The 24,695-nt window shown below is 42.2% G+C and overlaps 1 protein-coding gene across 3 annotated transcripts in view; it reads right to left on the bottom strand.

Annotated features, from left to right (window-relative positions):
• osbpl3 (oxysterol binding protein like 3) overlaps positions 1–20,641 on the bottom strand; it is a 156,209-nt gene extending 135,568 nt beyond the window's left edge. For 2 of the 3 annotated variants that reach the window (XM_033047887.1, XM_033047896.1), the window contains exon 1: positions 20,372–20,638. The gene's annotated coding sequence lies outside the window, so the exon portion shown is untranslated. Of the gene's footprint in view, positions 1–20,365 lie in introns of all 3 variants that reach the window. The other variant, XM_033047878.1, reaches the window with a different exon arrangement.
• Positions 20,642–24,695: the final 4,054 nt, after the last annotated feature.

The following is a 24,695-nucleotide window of genomic DNA, read 5'->3' as shown; positions in this document are numbered from 1 at the left end:
TTTGCAGATGACACAACGGTGATCGGGCTGATCACCAACGGTGATGAAACAAAATACAGAGCGGAGGTGCAGAACCTGGCGGACTGGTGCGCACGTAACAACTTGTCACTAAACACCTCCAAGACTAAGGAGCTGATTATCGACTTCAGGAGGTCATATAATGGAGAATCTCCATCTACGGGGAAAGTGTGGAGAGACTGTCCAGCTTTAGGTTTCTGGGGACTCACATTTCAGAGGACCTCACATGGTCCACAAACACCGCCGCGCTGGTCAAGAAGGCACAGCAACGACTGTTCTTCCTGGGAACATTAAAAAAGACTGGTCTGCCCCAACAGCTGCTGACAACCTTCCACCGCTGCACGACAGAGAGCATATTAACGTATGGCATCTCTGTGTGGTATCTCAGCTGCACGGAGGCGGAGAGGAGAGCTCTTCAGCGCGACGTCCACAGAGCGCAGAGGATTATTGGGACACCGCTACCAGCCTTGGAGGGCATCTGCCACACACGGTGCCTCAGGAAGGCCGTCAGCATCCATAAAGACTCCTCACACCCTTGTAATGGACTGTTCGAACTACTTCCCTCCGGCAAACATTACAAGGCCTTCTATGCCCGCACCTCCAGACTCAGGAACAGCTTCATTCCCAGAGCTATAGCGGCTCTGAACCGGCCCTGCTGAGTGCTCCCCAACCCCCCTGGACTGTCTCCCTCGGATGGTCACGTCGCACAGCCACGTCTGCACTTTAGTCTGTTTTGACTATTTTACTGTTTTAATGTTCTTTTTACAAACCATGTTCTCGGGATATCTAAATCTAAATTTTATTAGTTATTTAAGTTATGACATCGGATGGAAGCTGCATACCAAATCTCGTTGCACTTATGTGCAATGACAAAAAAATATATTATTATTATTATTATTATTATTAATAGATTCACAGCACATGTTCCTGGGCCTACATTCATCCCTGGAACATCCAAGCAACAAGAACACCCAAGTCATTCTCTTATTTATTGACTATATCTCTGGCATCAACACAATAATTCCAACCAAACCCATTTCCAAACTCCTGGACCTGGGAGTCAACATCCCACCCTGCAACTGGATCTTCAAATTGCAGACAGACACAAAAAGCTGAAGCAACTCAGTGGGACAGGCAGCATATCTCGAGAGATGGGATGGGTCACGTTTCGGGTCAAGACGCTTCTTCGGACTGGTTAAGGATAAGGGAAACGAGAGATATAGACGGTGATGTGGAGAGATAAAGAACAATGAATGAAAGATATGCAAAAACGTAACAATAGTCTATTTCCTGTGATGGAGACTGTGAGATCAAGAAAGGGGAGGGTGGTGTTTGAGATGGTCCAAGCAAATTTGAGTGCAGGATGTAAATTAGTGGTGAATTTGATGGTCCACGAGTTCTGCATGGGTGCATGAGGTAGCACCGATGCAGTCATCAATGTAACGGAGATAGAGTTCAGGGATAGGGCCAGTGTACGCCTGGAACAGGAATTGTTCAACGTACTCTACAAAGAGGCAGGCATAGCTGGGGCCATGTGGGTGCCCATAGCTACACCTTGGATTGGAGGAAGTGGAAGGAGTCAAAGGAGAAATTGTTGAGGGCAAGGACAACAAGGTGTAGAGTGTTAGTAGAGGGAAATTGGATGGTTCTGCGATCGAGGAAGAAACGGAGGGCTTTACGGCCTTCCTGGTGGGGGATGGAGGTGTATAGTGACTGAACGTCCAGAGTCAAGATGAGGGAGTGGGGGTTCAGAAAGCGGAAGTCATTAAAGAGACGAAGGGCATGTGAAGTATCTTGGACATAGGTCGTGAGAGATTGAACCAGTGGGGGATGGGATGGAGTTGGGGAACGTGGAAATCATTTTCGTGGGACAGGAGCAAGCAGAAACAATGGGTCTGCCAGGGCAGTTGTGTTTTTGGATTTATGGGTAGAAGGTAAAAGCGGGCTGGGAGACTATAAAGTTGGAGAACAGATCTTCAAATTGCAGATCCATGGACCACAATCAGCGAGGATAAGTGACAAACCTCCTCCAAGTTAATTTGCATCATCGGTGCCCCACAAGAATGCATTATCAACACTTTACACTCACTCAGGCATCACAATTGTAGTTGCCGGATCTCAAACAACGAGATAGAGTACAAAAATGATAGAGCGCTTAATAGCATGGTATCAAGACAACCACAGCTCCCTCGATGTCAACAGAAATGAAGGAGCTGGTCATCGACTTCAGGAAGCAAGATGGAGTACATGCTGCAGTCTGTATCAATGTGAAGTGGAGATGGTTGAGAGCTTCAAGTACCGAGATGTAAATATCAGCATCAATTTGTTCAGGTCCAACTACATTCACACTATGACCAAGAAAGCACACAAACCCATCTACTTCCTCAAAAGCCCATTGAAATTCAGAAATGTTTCCAACTCTAACCAATTTATACAGATGCTCAATAGAAGCCTTCCACCTGGATATACCACAACTTGTTAGGACTACTGCTCTGCCCAAGTCTGCAAGATATTGTGGAGAGCTGTGGACATATCCCATATTAATGTGGGAACTCTTGATCAAGTTGGTCAGCAACCAGGGGAACCAGCAGGCCTTGGCAGACAGTGCAAGTATTTTATGAAATGGTTGTCTACTCTGTGCTTGGTCTCTCCCACATAAAGGAAGCCTCAATGGGTGCACTGAATGCAATACGCAAGTTTGGAAGAGGTGCGTGAGAACCTATCTCACCCGAAAGGGCTGCTGGCATCCCTGGGTGGATGTGAAGGAGATGTAGCAACAGGTGTTACATTTCCTGCAGTTTCAGGGGAAAGCGCCTGGTGAGGGAGATTGTTTTTATTGGAAAGGGATGAGTGAACAAGGGATGTAGATGTAGTGGTCTCTACAGAAACAAAAAGTGGTGGGGATGGAAAGATGTAACTAGTGTTGGGATCACATCAAAGTTGGCAGAAATATCAGAGAATGATGTATTAGATGGGGTCGGGCGGCGCGACCGACGTCGCAGCGGCCTCTGCAGTCCGTCTGTGTATTTTTTATTTTTTTGTCCTGTTGAGGGTTGTTTGTAGTGGGTTTTTAAATGTGTATGTGTGGGGGGTGGGGGAAACTTTTAAATCTCTTCCCTGCATGGAGACCCGACCTTTTCCCTGTCGGGTCTCCGTTGCCGTTGGGGCCTAGCGCTGTGGAGCGGCCTCCAACCGGAGCGACCTGGGGGCTCAAGTCACGGAGCCTGTGGAGCTGTGGGCCTACCTCCGTGGAGCTGTGGAGCTGCGGACCTACCTCCGTGGAGCTGTGGTGGCGCGCTGCTGCGACCTGATTCCGGTGGATGGTGACGCTGGGAGCTCGCGGGTCCCCAGTGGGAGACTGCTTTGCGGGGCATCGGCAACGGCGACTTCTCCCGCCCGAATTGCAGGGTTGAGAGTGACCTGGAGGGGGGGCCTAACAACGCCCGGCGCGGCTGTAAATTGCCGCGGACTTGCTAGCGCCCGCCGGGGGCTCCAACAACAAGACCCGGGGCAGGGCCCTACATCGCCCGGCGTGGCTTTGAGTGGCCGCGGACTTGCTAGCGCCCGCCGGGGGCTTTGACCTCGACTTCGGGAGAGGAATGGAGAGCAGGGGAGAGACAAGTCTTTGCCTTCCATCACAGTGAGTCTCCTCCAGATGTTTAAGTGAATTGAATTGTGTTGGTGTGTGTCTTGGTTCTTTTCTTGTATGGCTGCAGAAACCAAATTTCGTTTGAACCTCATGTGGTTCAAATGACAAATAAAAGGTATTGTATTGTATTGTAGATGCAGAGGCTAGTGGGTGGAAGACAAAAAGCAGGAGAACTCGCCTTGTTCTGAATGACTCCATTCATGCAACATCTGTAGATAGAGCATGTCAATATTTCAGATCAGTGATATTTAATGAAATAAAATGTTGGAGGGAGACACCAAAGCGAACAATTGGGCATGTGTAGTTGTTAATTTAGCCACAGATTGTCTCTAGTTGTCTTAGAGCACTTTGGCACTGAACCAACATCTAATTCAAGCTGGCGTTGTAGCTGGTGAACAGCAGTCATCCAACATTTAAAAATTCTCAGTCATCTGCACTTCTCAGCATATGTTTCCCTCAAGATTATTTACCAGATAGAAACCACACAACTACATTAAAAACAAATCATCCTCAATCCTGAGAAACTCCAAGAAAAATGGCAGACTATGCATCATATGTGAACTTTTACAACACTGGAGAGATTTCAGCACAGAACATTAAAAATCTCATATCTCCACAGTTTCAAGTACAGGTAGTATGGTGTTAATTTTTTCTGGGATTGTTACTCAAATGTGCAAGAGATAGTCGAGATAAAATCAAGTTAGGAATTAAATTAATTCCCTGATTCAACCAGTTTATAGCTCAAAAATATACATTTTTACGACACCAAAAATGTGACATGCTTTGACACAATGAAATAGAGGCAATTTCTGCATTCATTTCATTATAATTCAAAACATTTTCAAGTTTGTTGCTTTGCAGAGATGCATGTTTCACAGTAATAAGCAAAACTTTGATAAATTTGGCATTAAGTGCTCTGAATGGCCATTTTTCAAAGATTGTAACGGTGGTTACTCTTGGTGTCCACTCTATTTTACAGTAACCACCGTTACACCACAATGGTAAATTAAGACCAAAGAACCTTCCAAGGAGATTGAACATTTTCTAGTTTGAAGAACTCAATAGATAATGAAATTATGAGAAGAAAGTTACCTTAATATCAAGATCCTGTAAAAGCTGCTGCATGCCAAAATTAGTGAATATTTTTGGTGTCCACCATCACACGTGTAACACCAGCATTTTGCAGTAGCTATATTTCCATGAAATTATGTACCTGCAGTCTCTTATTATATATCGACAAATACTTCCATAAAGTTTATTCAAAACATGAGAAAAAAATTACAAAAAAAGAAATACTTGAAGAAACAGAAGCTACTTTCATTTTGGTGTCCACCCTTGGACACTGTGTAACACACGTTTCAGTAGATAACAGGAATATTGCTCGTTTGGTCACATACTCGAGACAATATGGGGAGAAGGCAGGAACGGGTACTGATTGGGAATGATCAGCCATGATCACATTGAATGGCGGTGCTGGCTCGAAGGGCCGAATGGCCTACTACTGCACCTATTATAGCAAGAAAGCACATTTGTATGTTGGAAAAACTGCAAATATGAAGAAATCAGCTATTATGCTTTAGGAAAAAAATGACTTTAGAAAGTTAGATTCATGTAACGGTTATGGTAGACACCAAGCATAAAGTGTAAAAATAACACATAGGAACGCATGTTAAACAAGGAATTTTGTTCATTATTCAAATGTTCTCAAACTTCATGAACTATCGCTCCCTGTCATGTGCTGCCGCTGTGAAGGTTTTTGATTAATCAGAATCAGGTTGAAATAATTTATTTGTGAACTTCAGTTTTATATATGATGTCACACTTTTTTGTACCCAGTATTGTAAAAACACACATATGCTTTTACAAATCTATCGTCTGTTATGATTCTTCCAAGCACCACACAAAATGTTGAAGTAACTCTGCAGGTCAGGCTGCATCCCTTGAGGGCATGGATAAGTGATGTTTCAGGTCAGGATCCTTCTCCCAAGCAACATTAGCTTTTACCAAAGAGCATAAAATATGTGCATATCATCTAATGACTACTTCCACAATAGCAGTATAAACCAAGGTAACTTTTATGCTAAACAACACGTTTATACAAATGAATTGCAAAGTGTAGACATGGTGCAATGAAAAAAATGATAAATTATGCTTGGTTTCCTTACTGTTTGAACAGGTTTCTTCACTGTGTTCAAATCCAAGCTAGAAGGATATTTCCTGCGTACTCCACGTTTGGCATTTCTGATAGGCAATTAAAAACCTCAATTTAACCTTAGCTTGACGTTATAGCATTATATGTTGTATCTGCTCCATTCTGTGTTAGTAACGGAGTGTGGCAAGGAGGAATTTTGTCTCCTATTTTATTTAATGTTTATATGGACGAATTGTCAAATCAGTTAAATAGGCTAAAAACTGGCTGTCTTGTGGGCAACACTATTGTTAATCTTCTGATGTATGCAGATGACCTGGTCCTGCTCTGTCCATATAGTGCTGGGCTGCAGCAGATGCTGAAGGTGTGCTCTCTCAGTATGGCCTTGATTATGACATAAAGTATAACGCTAAGAAAAGCCGCATAATGGTAATTAGAAGCGCTGAGGACAGGGAATCAACTTTTCCAACCTTTTATTTGTCAGACAGTCCTCTTGCTGTGTGTGAGGAAATTAAATACTTAGGTCATGTCATATCTGATGACTGGAAGAATGACAAAGACCTCTACCGACAGCGCTGTAAAATTTATCTTCAAGCCAACATGTTTATAAGGAAGTTTTATATGTGCTCTGATTCTGTGAAGTGTTCTCTGTTCAGAACCTACATCACACCGTTATATACTGCTCAATTGTGGTCTAATTATAAGAAAAAGAGTATGCAGAGGCTTAAGGTTGCATACAATGATGCAATGAGGTTGCTACTTCGTGTCCCTAGGTGGCATAGTGCCAGTCAATTGTTCGTGTCCACTAGAGTGCCAACCTGTGAGGCACTCTTAAGACAGCTGATGTTTAGTTTTATGTGTCGCCTGGACAAATCAGAGAACCACATAATTGAAGCCCTAGTCAGCCCTCTGAAAAGCTGCTATAGATTCACTTCTAGGCTAAGACGCCATTGGTGCAATAGCTTATATATATTTTAGGCTAATATGCAATTTTTTAATGTATCTTTGTAATTCTTTGTACTGTTTGATGTGTTATATGGACCTGTGTCTGAAATAAAGCTTTAATAATAATACTCCACAGGAATGACTAGAATGGTTTTAACTGACCCTCCAAATTATCTAATTGTGTCTCTTTAAAAAAAAAAAATATATATTTTTAAGACAACTTAAGCAGTATACACATACACCCAGCAGACAAAGAAAATGCGAAATGAATTTATTAAATAATAAATGTTATCAACACAAGGTTCCCCATTCATTTTAGGAAACACAAGCAAAGCTTTAGAAATACTGCTTCTATAAATACCTTTAATGTATTGTTGATGTTACAAGCCATAATCATGACAACAGATATGAATGATTTTGTTTTATTACAAGATTCTTTCCTTTGTTCAATGTACACACTGCTAAACTGAAGCTTTAATATTGTACCATATTTACAAAAGTAACATACTTTCGGAGTACAGACAAGTACAGGTGCTCAACCTTTTATCCGAAAGCCTTGGGACCAGACACTTTTCGTAATTCAGAATTTGTCGGTCTTCGGAATGGAAATTTTTTAGCGTAGATTTTAATGGCTGGCTCAGTGGTAGAGTGCTCGGCTCATATCCGCAAGGTCGCGAGTTTGCGCCTTGATCCTGGCAGTAAACTCGGTCGCGAGTTTGAGTCTTCAATGTAGTTTTTTCTTGCAGAATAAATGTTTGTATGAAATGCAGTGTAGGAGAGGTGTACTGACTGTGTGGGCAGAACTTTGGAAGTGATTGCCCACCAGTCTAAAAAGCCGCTGTGTCTCCCTGTCCCTGGGATAGCAGGGGGCAATCAAACAGCACAATACCCCCCTCCCCCTCCAACTCCAGAGGAATCCGCTCCCCGATGGGCCGCTACGGCGACAAGTGGCAGTTTGCCCACAGCCCGAGCTGCGCCCCCTCATCCGCCACCCCAAGAACAAGACGTACCTTGCACACCATCAGCTTCTGCCCCTACATGTTCCTCTGGAGTTGGAGCGGGGCTGGGCTGGAGTTGCTGCTGGCTGTGGGTCTCTGGGTACTCCGTGCTTGCAGTGGGCCTGGGGGTCGGTGTCCCGATGAGGGGGCGCAGCTCGGGGAACGGCTTCTGGTGGTCCTGACGTCTCCGGCCAGTTTGCAGTTTTCCTCTGGAGTTGGAACGGGGCTGGGCTGCTGCTGGCTGCGGGTCTCTGGGATCTCCGTGCTTGCAGTGGGCCTGGGGGTCGGTGTCCCGTTGGTCCTGACGTCTCCGGTGACTGGCACGGTCCTGCTAGCGTCGCCGACGTGAAGACAGTGCAAAGCCCCCGCGCCGGTGCAATGGGCGGGGAGCTGGAGAGGGGAGGGAAGGGGTCACACACATGGCCGGGAAACAGAGGTGTGTAGGTGGGGTGAAACTGAAGCGAGCGACAATCTGCTGCTGCCTGCCCCGCTGAGTTAAAAAGTTCCCACGCAAGACTCACGAAACACTGTGTATCATGAGTCTACCGTGGGAACTTTTTAACTCAGCGGGCAGGCAGCAGCATATTGTCAATTATTAACCCTCCCGCGCAATATACCCTCACCTTCTCTTTTATGAATGGGGATTTAGTTCCCCTTTCTTCGTGGACCGACCGGAGGTTCCGCTGTCACCTCTGCGGGCCGCCCTCGGTGAACGTTTTCAAGGACCTTTCTTCAAGGACCGAAAAAATGGCCGCTATTCGGAGGTTTTCGTTATTTGGATCTTCGGATAAAAGGTTGTGCACCTGTACAAAAGACAATTGCCTGTACTCACACCAAAAAAAATTAGCATCATGCCAATTGAATGAATGCAAATTCTCAGTTTTTAAAAAAAAAAGGAAACAACTATCGCCTAAATGCCCTAATGTGAAAAGCAAACTGATGTTCCATTGCTGAAGAAACGATAAAAACTCCAACATGAACATCATTTTAACGACTTGCATATCTGCAGTACTACAGGAAAGATTGCCCAGATAGCTTTGTGGCACTGTTAGGTTGCACTTTTAGCTGCTGTAAAAAAACGAATAGCTTTTGCACAGAGCTGTAACAGAAAGGACACTCACAACATGAAAATTGTGTAAAAGGAAAAGATGGAATTTTGATAAAGTTATAACATAACTTGCAAGACCGTTTGAACCGTTGATTTCAGAAACAAACCGCATGACGAATGCAGACAGCGGAGCTTCCACTTTATCAACCCCCCACCTCCCTCTCCCAACAGATACAAAAGGTCCAGAAATGTTCTTTTTTTCTTTTCCCAGATTTGCACAGCCGTGAGAATTCACAACCAAAAATAAAGCAACAAATGCTCCTCAACTTGAACACATGCAACTTCTAACCGTGCAGCTGACCAAGTGATCTGTCACTTGATGCCTACCTTCCATTGCCCACAGAATTGAATCAAAAGATCAACCAATTTCACACCCTGCTTCCCCCCCCCCCATCGAAAAAAACAGCATGTCACCAGTAACTGTGCCCTGAAAGGCGGATATTAAAGGGGCTGTCCCACTTGGGCAACCTAATTGGCGAGTTTAGAAAAGTTTGAAAAAAAATGACATGTTGAAGACCTCCTTCCACTATGTTGAAGGCCAGCTTCGACTAGCTATGACTAGCTACGACTAACTTCGGGAAAATTGGACACCGAATAGTGGAGAGTGAACACGACCTCAGTCGATCTCCTTCGACCTCCCTTCGACTATGATGAAGACTATCTACGAATACCTTTGATTACCTTCGACTACCCTCGATCACCTATGAATAACACGATGACCTACTACGACTAAACCTACGAGTAAAAAAAGTATCGATTTTTTCCATGGCGACCTTTCTTTACTCGCGGGCATTTTTTAACATATTGAAAAAACGCAGCGACCTAGCTAAGGCCTCGAGTATGCGGAGCCCACTTTCAAGCATGAAGGAGAGTTACGAAGACCTCCTACGACCTTGTGTCGACCATGTTGCGATTATGAGTCGTGGGCAAACTCGCCAGAACTCGCGGATTAGGTCGCCCAAGTGGGACAGACCCTTAAGGGTCTGGTCAGTGGAAAAAAAAGGTATATCACATACGGGCAGCTGGGAACAAGCAAATCCTTGAGTGCAAATAATGTAGTACACTTGAGGAAATTAGGAAGGCAAATCAGAAAAGTAAACATCTCTGGGAAAAAAAAGTAGAAAATAGAAAATCCTGAAAGATCTTTGACGTGTATTGAATGTTAAAGGGTGTGTGGCAGGAGTAGGACACTTCACGATTAGAGTGATGATTAATGTGTGGAACACAGGGAGTAGGTGATAATACAGACAGGAAGTATTTCTTTGAACTAACTCAGGAAGACATGGAAAGTACCACGGTCAGGGAGAGAAACATGATATCCTAGAGCATTTTAACATCATGGTGTGTTATTGGAGATCTTGAAATGCAGATAAGGTGGATAAAAACATCTTAGCAGTGGCGTTGCTACTCACAAGCTAGATTTGTTCTCACTGACTGCAGGTTTCCTCAGTCACAAAGCCAAATATAGCTGCTCTCCAATTCTTTGGAAATCCCCATGGTTTGGCATCTGACACTGACTCCCACACTTTCAATTCACCAGGGCCCCAGCTCCCCTTTAAAACTCACCTGGTTCATGAGAAAAATATTATTCTACTGTACAATGTAACACTTAATATCCTATAGTCTGTAACATCTGCAAGCCCAGCAACATGGAAGTCCCAAGCATACTAGATTAATGAGGTTTTGCTTTCCAATATGAAACAGCGACTTAAAACAACAGGATGTGAGTAATTGTTTTTCAATGGATTGGGCAGTGAGCTGACATGCAATATTTATGAGTGAACCATTATATCAGAGACCTCGTCCATTATAACTATGTAATTGTTCAAAAAAAGTTATGGAAAGTAAACATCCTGGGGTTTGGTAAGTATCTACTTACCGGATTTCATAGAGAAAATGCACCTCTTCCAATCAGTAGCAAAGCACCTTTTCAATTCGTAGCAAAAGTTCAGATATAAACACAAAGGGGGAAGCAAAGGGCTATTACTAAAAAATGACCTTTAACCTTATTCATGAACTATTATTGAAGATCCTGTAAAACACTTTCTACGTTTATAGCTTTTAGTGAGGCATAATTCAAATGGATTATGTTAGAAAGAGAGGCCGTCACAAATGTTGCCAAAAATTCAAGACCCAGATCCAAGTTCAGCAGAAATATATGTACCTTCATATTTATGGGTCAATGCTAATATCAGTAGTGTATAATTCAATAAAACTAGAAATTTGTTAGAACTGTGCTTCCAATTGAAAATAGTAATACAATCTTATGGAAACGTTTAAACAATAACTAATTATGTTATAATCGTAGTATTACATTTGGGGATGGTGGGAAATGTAAATGCTAGGAAATTAAGTAAAAATTAAGAAGTAAATAAACTTTCCTTCTGATTGACAGTTGTCAAGGAGCAGAGAGAATAAAATCTCTGACTTGACTCACAAGACCACATTCATATTCACCATGCTATATGGCTGCAGTGTCCATACAAAAATGAATTGACTTTCCAAACCTACAGTCTTCACAATTTTATGGCATCATTTCCCAAAGCTTTTACCTGCACCATCAAGGATGACATCAACATGCACCTGGCAATGTCATCAGCTGCAAGGCTCCCTCCAAGTCACACGTTGACACTGAAATATATTGTCATTTCCTTTTAGCTGTTTGGTCTATATCTTTGAGTTACATACCCTATACCACTGTGAGAGAAAAACCCGCAATAATTCAAGGTATTGGGTGACTACCAGCTGAAGAAAAATTTGTGATTGGCAATAAATGCCGGTGCCTCCTTTAAATTGTATTCCCGACAAGGAATCCGAGCAAAACTATTTCCAACAATGCACAATGTACTCTCCATTGAATTACTTCATATTAGGTAATGAGGCAGAAATCCAAAATTTGAAGTATTCCATTTTAAATTAATTAACAGAAGAAAATACAGTCAATTAGCAAGCAACAACCAGCATTACACATTTTAAAACCAATTGGAAATTTAAAATAAATGGTCAAAAATAACAACAATCCATAATTTAAACGGAGCAATAGCACAACTAGGACACTCTTAGTTTAGTTTAGCAATACAGCGCGGAAACAAGCCCCCTCGGCCCAACAGGTCTGCGCTGACCAGCGATCACCGCACATCCTATAGACACACTGGGGACAATTTACAATTTTACCAAAGCAATTAACCTACAAACCCGTATGTCTTTGGAGTGTGGGAGGAAGCCAGAGATCCTGGGGAAAACACTTTCAAGTCACAGGTATGAATGAATGAATATGTTTATTGTCATTGCACAATACTGTGCAACGAAATTGCATTACATCTCCTCCGGTTAAAAAAAATACAAACACGACAACCATTAACACATGTACACTTATTAGTAAATAATAAATAGGTATTTTAAAAGAATTTAAAAGAATTTAAAAGAATTTGGAATTTGGCGGCATTTCTTGGTAACAAGTAACAAACTCCGTACAGACAAGCACCCATAGTCAGGATCGAACCCAGGTCTCTGGCGCTGTAAGGCAGCAACTCTACCATTGCACCACTGTGACGCCCCCCTTAACAGGGGAAAAAAAAATGGTATACGTCTCAAGATAAATATTTGTGCTGACTGAGAGCTTGGATGTAAAACAAAGTATTGACCTTCTAGAAGAGAAACAAGTAATCGGTATACTAGATAAGTGTGTGCATAAAAGTGTGTGCATAGCCGCTCAAGTTCTGCCTTCAATGGTGATAGTTAGTAAGCTTGTAATCATGTTCATTCATGTCCATTCGGAAAAGCTATCTTTATCCAGCTGGCCTATAAAGGACGGGTGTTTCTTGAGATGATGGATTACTCCATCAGCCCTTTAAAATGACCTAGCAACAACTCAAGTTGCATCAAGGTTTTACTAAAAGTAATAATACTAGATAGACGACTCATCTTAAACCTAGCTACTGGGCACACAAAGGTGCACACAATCAAGTCATTTGTAATAGAATCCTTCTCCTGATCATCACGTGGCGTAGGTTACATTTAGGACAGTCTTCACCAACTATTTAAAAAAAAACAATGTTGCCATATTTGTAGAATGTCCAGTCATCATCCCATTCTCCATCTCTATCCCAGAGGCATAGCTCCCTTTACGCTCAGTGGCTCATACATAGAAAAATAGGTGCAGGAGAAGGCCATTTGGCCCTTTGAGCCAGCACCGCCATTCAATAGGATCGTGGCTGATCATCTAAAATCAGTACCACGTTCCTGCTTTTTCCCCATATCCCTTGATTCCTTTAGTCCTAAGAGCTAAATCTAACTCTCTGTTGAAAACATCCAGTGAATTGGCCTCCACTGCCTTTTGTGGCAGAGAATTCCACAGAGGCACAACTCTCTGGGTGAAGAAGTTTTTCCTCATCTCCGTCCTAAATGGCCTACCCCTTATTCTTAAACGGTGACCGCTGGTTCTGGACTCCCCCAACATCGGGAACATTTTTCCTGCTGAGGCATGAGGGAGGAGCTGACCAAAGTTGACTGGAAAGGGACCCAAGCAGGGATGATGGTGGAACAGCAATGGCAGGAATTTCTGGGAATAATCCAGAAGATGCAGGATCTTTTCATTCAAGATCAAGATTCAATTTAATTGTCACATGTACCAATTAAGGTACAGTGAAATTTGAGTTACCATACCGCCATACTAAGTAAAAAGCAAAAATACACACAGCATATAAAATTAAGTTTAACATAAACATCCACCACAATGGAATCAACATTCCTCACCGTGATGGAAGACAATAAAGTTCAGTCATCTTCCTTCTTTGCTCACCCATGGTCGGGGCCTTTGAACTGGGCAGTTGCCGACGGTCCGCTGTTCAAGGCCTCTCGTCGGGATGATCGAAACTCCGGCGTCGGGATGGATCAGAACACTCCGCGGCATGGAGCTCCCGAGTCCACCGCTTCTTACCGAATACCGCTGCTTCACGGTGTTAAAGTCCACAGGCCCCACGGTCGGAGCTCCAACACTGGCGATCATCGGCAAAAAAAACCAAGCTCTGCGATGGTAAGTCCGCACCGCACCTGTGGCTTGAAGCTCCGGGCCGGTCTCCAGGAAAGGCCGCACCACTCCACGTGATATTTCAAGAATCACTAGAGTCGGGAGTAGTCCCAGGTGATTGGAAAATTGCATATATTACCGCACTGCACAAGAAGGGAGCAAGGCAGAATAATGGGAACAATAGGTGGCTGGGGGATAGAGGTGAAGGCAGTGTTTAAGGAGCCTCAGCACGTGAGCTTGTCAAGCAGGTCTGAGATTCTTGCTCCTTGTGCAGACATGCATGGGGGCTGGATGATGGATGAGCAGCCATGTACCATGGTACAGTGGATCAGGGAATCAGTCAACAGGAGAGAGAGAGAAAAGACACATAGTTGTTGTAATTGCAGATAGCATTGTCAGGGGAATAGATACTATTCTCTGCCATGAGGATCAAGAGTCCCAAATGCTGTGCTGCTTGCCTGGTGCCTGGGCTCGGGACATCTCGTCTACCCTGAGTGAGGAATATAGAATGGGAGGAGAAAGATCCCGCAGTCATGATCCATGGGGGAAGCAATGGCGTAGGTAAAACTAGGAAAGAGGTTCTGCTCAGGGAATTTGAGAAGCTGGGGGTTAAATTGAAAAGCAGAGCTAAAAAGGTAATAACTTCCGGATTGCTACCTGAGCCACAAGCAAATTGGCATTGGGTCAAGAAGATTAAGCAGTTGAATGTGTGGCTCAAAGATTGGTGTGAGAAAAGTGGATTTTAATTCATGGGACATTTGCACCAGTATTGGGGAAAAAAAGGAAGTTGTTCCGATGGAACGAACTCCATTTGAACCGGGCTGGGACCAGGGTCCTGGCAAACCACATAATCAGTCTGAGGAAGGGTCCGAAACGTTGCCCATTTCTTCTCTCCAGAGATGCTACCTCACCCGCAGAGTTACTCCAGCATTTTGTGTCCACCTTCGATTTAAACCAACATATGCAGTTCTTTCTTACACAACCACATAACCAGAGCCTTAGATAGGGCTTTGAACTAAATAGTGGGGGATGGGGTCAACAAATTTGAAATGTATGGATGAGGGAAGGAGAGTGCAGAGGAGGTTACTGAATTCTCCGGAAGTAATAGGACAAATAATTTAAGATGGGATAAGAGTCTGTCAGGTAAAAATTGGACCAATATGAGAAGAGCGGTGGTGAACTATGGTGTTATAATTGAATGCATACAGTTTACGGACAAAGTGGATGACCTTGTAGCAGAGTTAGAAATTAGTTGTTACAACTGTGGCATCACGGAGATGTGGCTGAAAGAGGATCAGAGCTGGAAGCCGAATAGCCAAGACCACACACCCTCTCAAAAAGTAGCTCTGCTGGTAAGGAATTACATTCGGTCCCTAGCAAGGGGTGACACAGGATCAGAAGATGGAGAATCCTTATGGGTAGAGCTAAGAAATTGTAAGGGTGAAAAGACCCTGATGGGAGTTATTTCTAGGCCTCCAAACAGTAGGCAAGATGTTGGGAACAAATTACCTCAGCAGATAGCCATCAAAGGCGATCGCCAACATTGAGTGATAAAGTAAATGCAGATTTATTTTTTCAATGAAAAAAACAATTAAACAATAATTTCCAGTTCCTGAATTTATGCAAATAAATCTTTAATGAAATACACTTTTTGATATTGCCAGCTCAACAGCCCCACTGGGCCAATTTGAGCATGATCAGACTCATTATATCCTACAGGATTCAATGTTCTTAGGCCATTTCTTTCCCCTTGGAGATCCATGTCATTATTTTCCCTATTTCATCTTACTTTCATATTAAATCATTTGTATAACATTCCAGTTTATATCCTAGCACCATTAGGCTGACATGTCTACTGTTCCTTCCATATGTTCTTTCTCCCTTGTTAAAAGTAGGAAAGGCTTTCATCAGTCTGAAGAAGGGTCTCGACCCAAAATGCTACCCATTCCTATCTCAGGGATGCTGCCTGTCCCGCTGAGTTACTCCAGCATTTTGTGTCCGTCTTTGGTTTAAACTAGCAACTGCAGTTCCTACCTACACATAATTTTCATTTGTCCATTAACCCTCCAGATTCATTCATGTAAAATTCCTCTAATATTTAATACTTGCATCCATTGTCTCTTATCTTAACTAATGTTTTTAAGTACTCAGTCAAATTCTTCATAAAAAGTGCGAGGTTTGTTTCACCATGTTGCATGGTCACTTTGGGCAGGCGTTCTGTAGTGGATCATTTTCTTATCAATGTCACAATCTGATTTTAAAAACACTATTTAAATTTATTTAAACACATAATGCTTTCATGTTAACAGCTACAAATCAAGCAATTTTGTTAGCTTGTTTTTCTGATTCTCCATCATCACCACCATCCCCTGAATAAAACCGTACAAGTTCCTCCATCACACAGGTTGCAGAGATGCTTTATGTCAGTTTAATTATTACTCATCAGATTTACTATCAGCTATCTTGTACAAGCTTTGCAAACGGGTTCTCACACATGTATAATTTCAGATGTTACTCCATTTAGATCAACGAGATGACAGATAGATGCCACTGGGAGTACACATTTACTACATCAAATCTGCATTGTTTGCTAACATGACAATGCAAAACTTTATTTTATATACATTATAATACCGCTACAGCAATTATGAAGCTACTCGGATCCAAGCAGCTAATCAACATTCACTTATTGTTTCACAATTACGCTAATTTAGAAATAATCAACCAGAGCATGTGCATAAGACTGTAAATGGGTTAATGCAAGAGAAGAAATGTCTACTAACACACAATTTTTAATAGCATTTGAAAACAAACGATTGACAACCACTTCCTTACTACAAAAAAAGACTGCGGATGATAGAAACAAAGAACTGCGGATACTGGTTAATACACGAGAGGAGTAACTCAGCAGGTCAGATAGCATCCCTGGAGAACGTGATAAAAATGATATTTCAGGTCAAGACATCTGAAGGGCCTCGGCCTTGGTCATTAAAATAATTTTTTAATTTAAAACACTTTGGAAAAGTCATCAACTTGAAACATGAAACTGTTTCCCTCTCTACCAAATGCTTTCTGACCTGAGAACCTCCAGTCATTTATATTTTTTATATCAGGTTTAATAAACCTTTGTTAGGAAAACATTCTTTCAAACCTACCCATCTGACTTATGTGATTGCAACATGGAAGATCCTTAAATCTCTAGTGTTACCAAAATGCTAAAATAACATATAATAAAAAAAGGCTACTGTGTTCAGTGTTGGAACACCCTGTATATTGCTATCAAGTAACACTCACTTCACTCCACCTGACCGTTTCTCATCTTGAGCTCAGGACCAATTGTCTCCTTCATTCAAACAACAGTTGCTAGGGAGAGATAAGATCAATCCTTTTGACATCAAGTCAATATTTAATTGGTGTCGTGAAGGAACCTTAAAAAACCCAAAGGATCTCGACCCGAGACGTCACCTATTCCTTTTCTCCAAATATGCTGTCTGACCTGTCGTGTTACTCTATCCTTTTGTGTCTGAAAGCAATGGGAATTGGGAATACACTGTGGCTGGAATCAATCTTAGAACACAATATTGCAAATGAAGCCAAAATGATCTCAATCCAAGGATATTACTGCAGGAGATCCTCCGAGCAGTAGCTAAGAGTAGCCACCATCGCCTCGTTCAGTAATTACATTCCCTCAATCATAAGGTAAATTGAGGTCGTTGACAAATGATTGCACAATGTTCACTGTGTTTGCAATTCCTCTGACAACGAGTGTTCAACCATCCACCTTCCAGCAACATTAACCTTATCAACATCCTGGTGGGCACGGAAAATAAACTTAAATGGACCATTCCTTTCCAAACGCTCTTCGTATAAGCATATAAATTATGAGCAAGAGTCAGCCACTTGGGTCCCTGCAACTGCCTCAACCAGTCAATAAGATCATGATTAGAAACTCTGCTGCACATTGCCACATTCTTATTTCATGTTCATAAGTGATAGTAGCAGAATTAGGCCATTCGACCCATCAAGTCTACTCCGCCATTCAATCATGGCTGATCTATCTTTCCCAGAGTCCCTGCTTTCTCTACACTACCTGCCTCTCCACCTATCATCTGCAAACTTGACCACAAAGCCTTCACCCCAGCGCCTTGAACATTGACTTCTCCAATTTCCGGTAGCCCTTGCAGTCCCCTCCTTCTCAACTCTCCCTCAGCCCTCTTGTTGCCTATTTCCTTCGCTCCATAGATGCTGCCGCACCCGCTGAGTTTCTCCAGCACTTTTGTCTATCATTGATATACAACGTGAAGAGTAGTGGCCCCAGCACTGACCCCTGTTGAACTCCGCTAGTCACTGGTAGCCAACCAGAAAAGCCCCCCCCCCCCCCCGCCGTCGTTATTGCCACTCTTTGCCTTCTACCATTCAGTCAACCTGCTATCCATGCTAGTATCTGCCCTTTGATGCCATGAGCTCTCATCTTTTTTAGGAAGTAGTCTGTTACACATGTTTGGAAGATGGCGAGCAGCTACAAAGTGCTATAAATGGAGTGAATGAATGGCATCTCATCCATCACTCTCGACAATCAAAGAAGCCCCTTTCATCTAGATAGCATTTTAAGTTGTTAATGTTGCACTCATGGAGATAGACAGAATCACACTTCTCAAGTGCCCAGAAAATGGGTCTATATTTAAAGCGAGAGCTGAGGTGGATAGATTATAGCTTAAAGATTATGCACATAGACAAGTTGCCGTCCAAGTTACAATTCACCCTGGCTTGAAACAATACGCATCTTACTTAACCGTCGTTAGCTATAAACCTTGTATCTCCCAAGTTCACAAATACGGTGGGAATACCGTCACCAGCCGGACTGCAAAGCAGCTGCTCACCACTAACTTGTCAAGGACGAATGGGGACTAAATGTTGATGTCGCCAGTGACACCCACTTGGTCAGTGCGAAAATGAAATCACTTCAGCTTTTGGACTTCAGGTTACAAGTATTGATTCTGAAAGGTTGAACATTTGAACAGTTGAATGTTGAACAATGTTCGCTTACTATCTAGTTCGCACGCCTCGCAGGGGAACACCAGGAAAAGGTAATGTGTTCCTCCTCCATGAGCAGGAAAACAGTCAACTTCCTGAGTCTCGCATTCAAATTAACTACCCATGGACTTAACCTTCTATCTTCCCAATTACAATGTGACCATATATTTCACTGTCAATGTTTTTTTTTAAATAAATATAGATATTATATATATATATTCATGCCTTTTCCAAACGGTTCTGCGTTAAGTACTTCGTTAAATACTTCGGGTATTGAATGGAACGAAATGACAGAGCAAAACACAAAGTGTTGGGGAACTCAGCGGGCCAGGTAGCACTTGTGGAGGGACTGGACAAGCGACGTTTCGGCTCAGGTCCCTTATTAGACCATATAACAGATCATGTGTAACATCTTCCACTTTTCCACAGTATGCCGTGCGAATACTTTCTACAAATACTGTAATCTAAAAGAACATCGAATACCTGACGGCCCACCCCCAGTCTGCTAAACTACACTGAGGTGTTGTCTAGTTATGCCTGAAGTTGAAATCAGAAAACGCAACCTCTCCTGCACACCATTTCATTCGACACTTACTAGTCAGAAGCCGCCCAATAATTATTTTTTGCATTACTGCCAGATGTAGTAACCGTGTTACACAAAATTTCATTCCAGTAATTTTCCAGGAACTTACTCATAATAATGACCCGACAACGTCCTGCGAACTCAACGCGCTGGGACACTGCATTACTTAAACTAAGTAAATTAACACTCGAGAGATACGAATCCTCCGCTCTCCGCTGTGCCGGAGCCCTAAGGCATTTACGGTGTCCTTGGGACGGTAAAACATCGCCTCTGCTCATTTTTAAAACTCGCGTTTAAGATGCAAAGACATGTGGCACAATCTCTTATTCTGATCATCATTGCCGTCAACAGTGACCGACACCAGGTACTTTAGGATCTATTTCTAAAGTTACCGAAAAGTACAACATCATTAGTTCTAGACGTTTAGAATATTTCTACATATTCAACTAAAACATCTCACTTTTCTTTCACTTGGGGAAAAAAATCATTGTCCCAAGTCCGTGTTCATACAAAACGTTTTGTTACCATTTAGCAAATGGTGCTAAAAATCATCAGTTTAATATCACTTGGCTACAACTCAGTAACATTCCCAGCACTTAAAGGTGCACTGTAATTATTGAACAAATAGTTCAAAAATAAACATTATCCAGCACGGGTGTGTGTGCAAGGTGACGCAGCTGTTGAACTGGGTTTACATTTGGAAAAAGTTCACCTCCTTCTATAAGTCTTCCTTAGATACAATGCGACAAACAGCCATCAACAAGCCGGTAGGGAGACCAAGTCATGCGCCGACTGCATGGAGTTAGAGGAGCCGATGCCTCCTACAGCCCGCGGCCACATACATACACCCACCTTTACCTGGGTGCTCTGGGAGTCGCCACTCTGCTCAGCAACGCTACGCTGCCCACTTCCACTCTTAGTCCGAGCTGCAAAATGTAAATCCGCAGAAGAAGCCGTCAGAATAACCGAAGACAAAGACGTTTTGCTTCAGAAGAAAAGGCAGATCACAAGTCGGAAAGTAGAACAAGAAGGTTTGCAGACGCGGGCCGATGCAGGCAGGCTGCAGCCGCCAACTCCCGAGCAGCGACTATCCCCAATCACAGAGCACGCCGCTCGGTGATGCGAGGCGCACACCATCGCCCACCTCCACTGCATTTCCATGACGTTTCCTTGTCAAGTTTGGATGCTCTTTACAGAGACTGCAATTGTAGGCAAACCCACTGTTGGTAGTTCAGGTCATTGCGAGTGTTGATATAGATGTTAGCTGTGATGGTTCTGTGAATACCCACTGATTCAGTTGGACAAAATCTCTCAACACGTTATATTTAATCGCAGTATTTACTTCCAATGGCAAACAAAACACAGTAGGTGGAGAGAGACTGGTGATCTGACGCGATATTCATAGAGGCTGATACTTTGCTAACCGAAGAGTTCAAATCTAATCTTCAACGTCCATATTTGAAAACAAATCATGATTCTGAGACATGTGAAGCCGGACCTTTGGCGAAAGGTGGTTTGTTGGAATAAATGGTTTGCAAAAGTGTTGAAACATGATTACTGAGTTGGCATATAGGTGTGAGAAAATAATTTCAAATAGCCCGATTGAGGACCCTGATACAGTACTTAATATTGAACATAAGGGAGAGGGTGCACAGTAGATTGAACTGAAAACACCAGAGAAAGTGTGAGCGACAGATTTAAGGAATGTTACGCCCTGAACCCTGTGTAAATTGGTCAAATGGAAATGTTGAAATAGTACACTGCCAAATTGCAGTTTAACATTGGAAGAAAGTTGCAGATTAACTTTGACGACTTTAGAATTAATATATTTGAATGTCACACGGACGTATGTCAATGACAGAGAACATAGGGTGGAATAAACGTTAAATAAAGATACAAAGTGCTGGAGTGACTCAGTGGGTCCAGGCAACAACTCTTGAGACTGAGGAAGGGCCCCGACTCATACATCATCTATCCATGTTCTTGAGAGGTGCTGCTGAGTTACTCCAGTACATAGTATCACTTTTTATTGTAAACTATCAACCGCAGTTCCATGTTTCTATATGAACGGAGGTAGGCGACCTTTATGGATTTTGGAAGTAAATGATCTTAACGTTGGTGATGGTAGGATATTGGATTTAACGTTCAAGCTCTACACATGGTTACAAGTGAACCTTTCTCACACCAAATTGTAATTTGAGAAGGGATTTCTCTTAATCAATTTTTGTTTTCTATAAATAGTATAAATCTAAGATGGTATTGGGTGAAATATACATGGCATGAAGATGATGGGTGTCGTTGGGCTCCAGGTCATCAGGGGCTGTGGATACCAATGCAGACCAATGCAGAGTGTGTAAAGGGAAATAGGAGTAAGTCCAGGAGCAGGAATAGAAATGTGAGGCCTAGTGACTGGATTTGCATAATTGGATGAAACTCTATGGGGTTAATCAGAGTTGTGAATTGAAGCCTTGGAGCAATGGAAAGGAGCAAAAGTGATCAGGCAGAGAAACAGAGTTGTGGGTTGTGGGCTGGGTGTAGTGACTCGAGTGGTGAATCGAGGCTGAAGGTCAAAGTGAGAAGGAGGAGAATGTGTAATTAGGGTCTGGAAGTTTGAGGAGGGGAATGGGGAGGCAATGAAGAACATGCCTGAATCGACTAGGTATTAAAGAAGGGATTTGGAACCTGGGATTGGAGATTGGGGACCGTGGGAGTAGAGGGCCGAGGTTTATATTGGTTGGGATTTCAGTGTGTCACTTCAATCTGAAAATGATTGTAACTAGATTTCACTCTGAGAAAAAAAAATTGTGCAGCATTGAAAAAAATAGCCCCAGCATTTCTGGGCTTTTAATTTAATTAGTCAATCCTTCTGTATTCATAATATCTAAAATCCATGTGCGGGGAATGCTCGGAGCCTTAAAGACCGAGTCGAGGAGGGAGCGCTGGTTTCAACAGACATGAGGAGTGGATGGTAGGAGAGGGACCAGAGTATTACCTCTAGTGCCTTTACGCTGCATGTCGGCTGCATGAGGCCTCCGCCCAGGGACACAGAGGCGGTCAACAGAGGAGAGGGACGTGTGGTCAGGCTTACCTGGATTGGAGCCACTCCAATATTTCCAACACATGGACTGGACTTTGCAGTATGGACTGTTTGTGTTTTCTGTATTTTTCTTTTTTTTTTTAAAAAGGAGTCAAAATTGTGGCAACTGCATTTTGTTGTTTTGCAAAAGAATTTCACTCAGCTGTACGAACGTGAAAATAAAAACCATTGATGTGTAACAAACAAAACCTTGCACAACAATATGGAAATAAGAACATATTCATACCAGAAAATGCAGATCTGCTGCAAAATTAAGTTATCGTGTACTTGTGAAAATTAGTGGATTTGGTTGGCGAAAGAGCATGAAGTTGTCTTTCAATTGTAGCCATCCCAGTTGATTTCCAGCAATACATACTAATTCTAAATAAATTATTTTGAGTTAGTTAATAATAAATTATTATTTATTAATAGAGTTAATACATACTGGAGTCAGTAACAGTAAAGTTTGCCATATGTCTTATTAAAAAAATGTTAAATAAAATATTAAACTTTATATTACCAGTTTTCCTATAAATAAAGATCACTCCTCAATTAGATATGTGTACATATAAATTAACCATATATATGCTCTGCATTGATTAATGCGAGTAGTTTTCAGTGGATGATTGCCATGAGAAAGGTTGTTTGTGGAACAGCTACTGATTCTTGAACCAAAAGAGTTGTTAAAAGACTAAAAAACAGACACCTAGTGAATAGTGAACAGCAAAATACTACACATTTGGATTTATTTTAGTCGAAAAAATAAACGAGTTGCCGTGTGTATCACATTCAGAAAATGTCTTTTTGCAAGGATTTCTATGTGTTATCAATTCTGTGCAAAAAGGGTTGGATATTAAATGCCTAATATGATAAGATGCATCACTTGGTAACAATGACCCTTCTTCAGACTGATTAAGGTGTTAAAAAACATTTGAAGTCACTCAAGTTAAAGAATGTTATACTGTAGGTGAAATATCAATGAACATTTCAGAAATTAGGTGACTTAAAAAAAAAATGCTTTTTACCAATGATACACAAAGTCGTTCTATCTTTTAAAGCCTTTGACCACAATCTTTTCTGTCAGTTATTTTCATAAAGCATTTAACACATTTTGTTCTCTAAGCATAGATATTTTATTTTTGAGCAAAAATACCATGTATACATTTTTTTTTAAATCCCTAAAGCCAGGCAATCCAGTTTCTAGTCTCTGATATTCGGAAGCCTTCGATCCTTATTTCCGAACAAAATTATATTCTCAATTGCATACTTTAAAAATAGGGTGTACATATTAAACCATGTACCCGTGTAGAAAGAACTGCAGATGCTGGTTTAAATCGAAGATATACACAAAATGCTGGATTGGAAACATTTCGGGTCGAGACCTTTCTTCAGGATGATTTACTTCAAACCATGTTTCTTCCTGGCTCGTGAAAAGTACATATAGTCTTGTAGGCAAACAACATTTTAAAATAATCTTAAACCTCTGTAGACAGAAGGAACTGCAAATGCTGGTTTACAAAAAAAAACCAGGTCAGGCAGTAACTCTGGAGAATATGGATAAGCGACCTTTTGGACGAATGCCGTCTATTCATGTTCTCCAGAGATGCAGCCTGACCCACTGAGTTTCTCCAGCACTTTGTGTCTAATCGTAAACCTCTAATGCCCAGTAATATTTTATGTGCTGTGAATGATGGCAAACATTTTACTTTACAGATTTATTCTACATTTCTCTATTGATTCATTGGTGAATTTCTACATTGTTTAGTTTAGTTTAGAGATACAGCGCGAAACAGGCCCTTCGGCCCACCAGGTCCGCGCCAAACAGCAATCTCTGCTCATTAACACTATCCTACACACACTACGGACAATTTACATTTATCAAGTCAATTTACCTACATGCCTGTATGTCTTTGGAGTGTGGGAGGAAACCGAAGATCTCGGAGAAAACCCACGCAGGTCACGGTGAGAACGTACAAACTCCGTACAGACAGCACCCGTAGTCGGGATCGAACCTGGGTCTCCGCCACTGCAAGCGTTGTAAGACAGCAATTCTACTGCTGCGCCACTGTACCTGCCCTAATGTGCAAACTTAGGGAGATCAAGAAC

The sequence above is a fragment of the Amblyraja radiata genome, chromosome 2 (assembly GCF_010909765.2).
Source record: "Amblyraja radiata isolate CabotCenter1 chromosome 2, sAmbRad1.1.pri, whole genome shotgun sequence".
Classification (NCBI taxonomy): Eukaryota; Metazoa; Chordata; class Chondrichthyes; order Rajiformes; family Rajidae; genus Amblyraja; species Amblyraja radiata.
The sequence above is the reverse complement of the archived record's forward strand: the minus strand, read 5'-3'. Positions and strand labels throughout refer to the sequence as shown.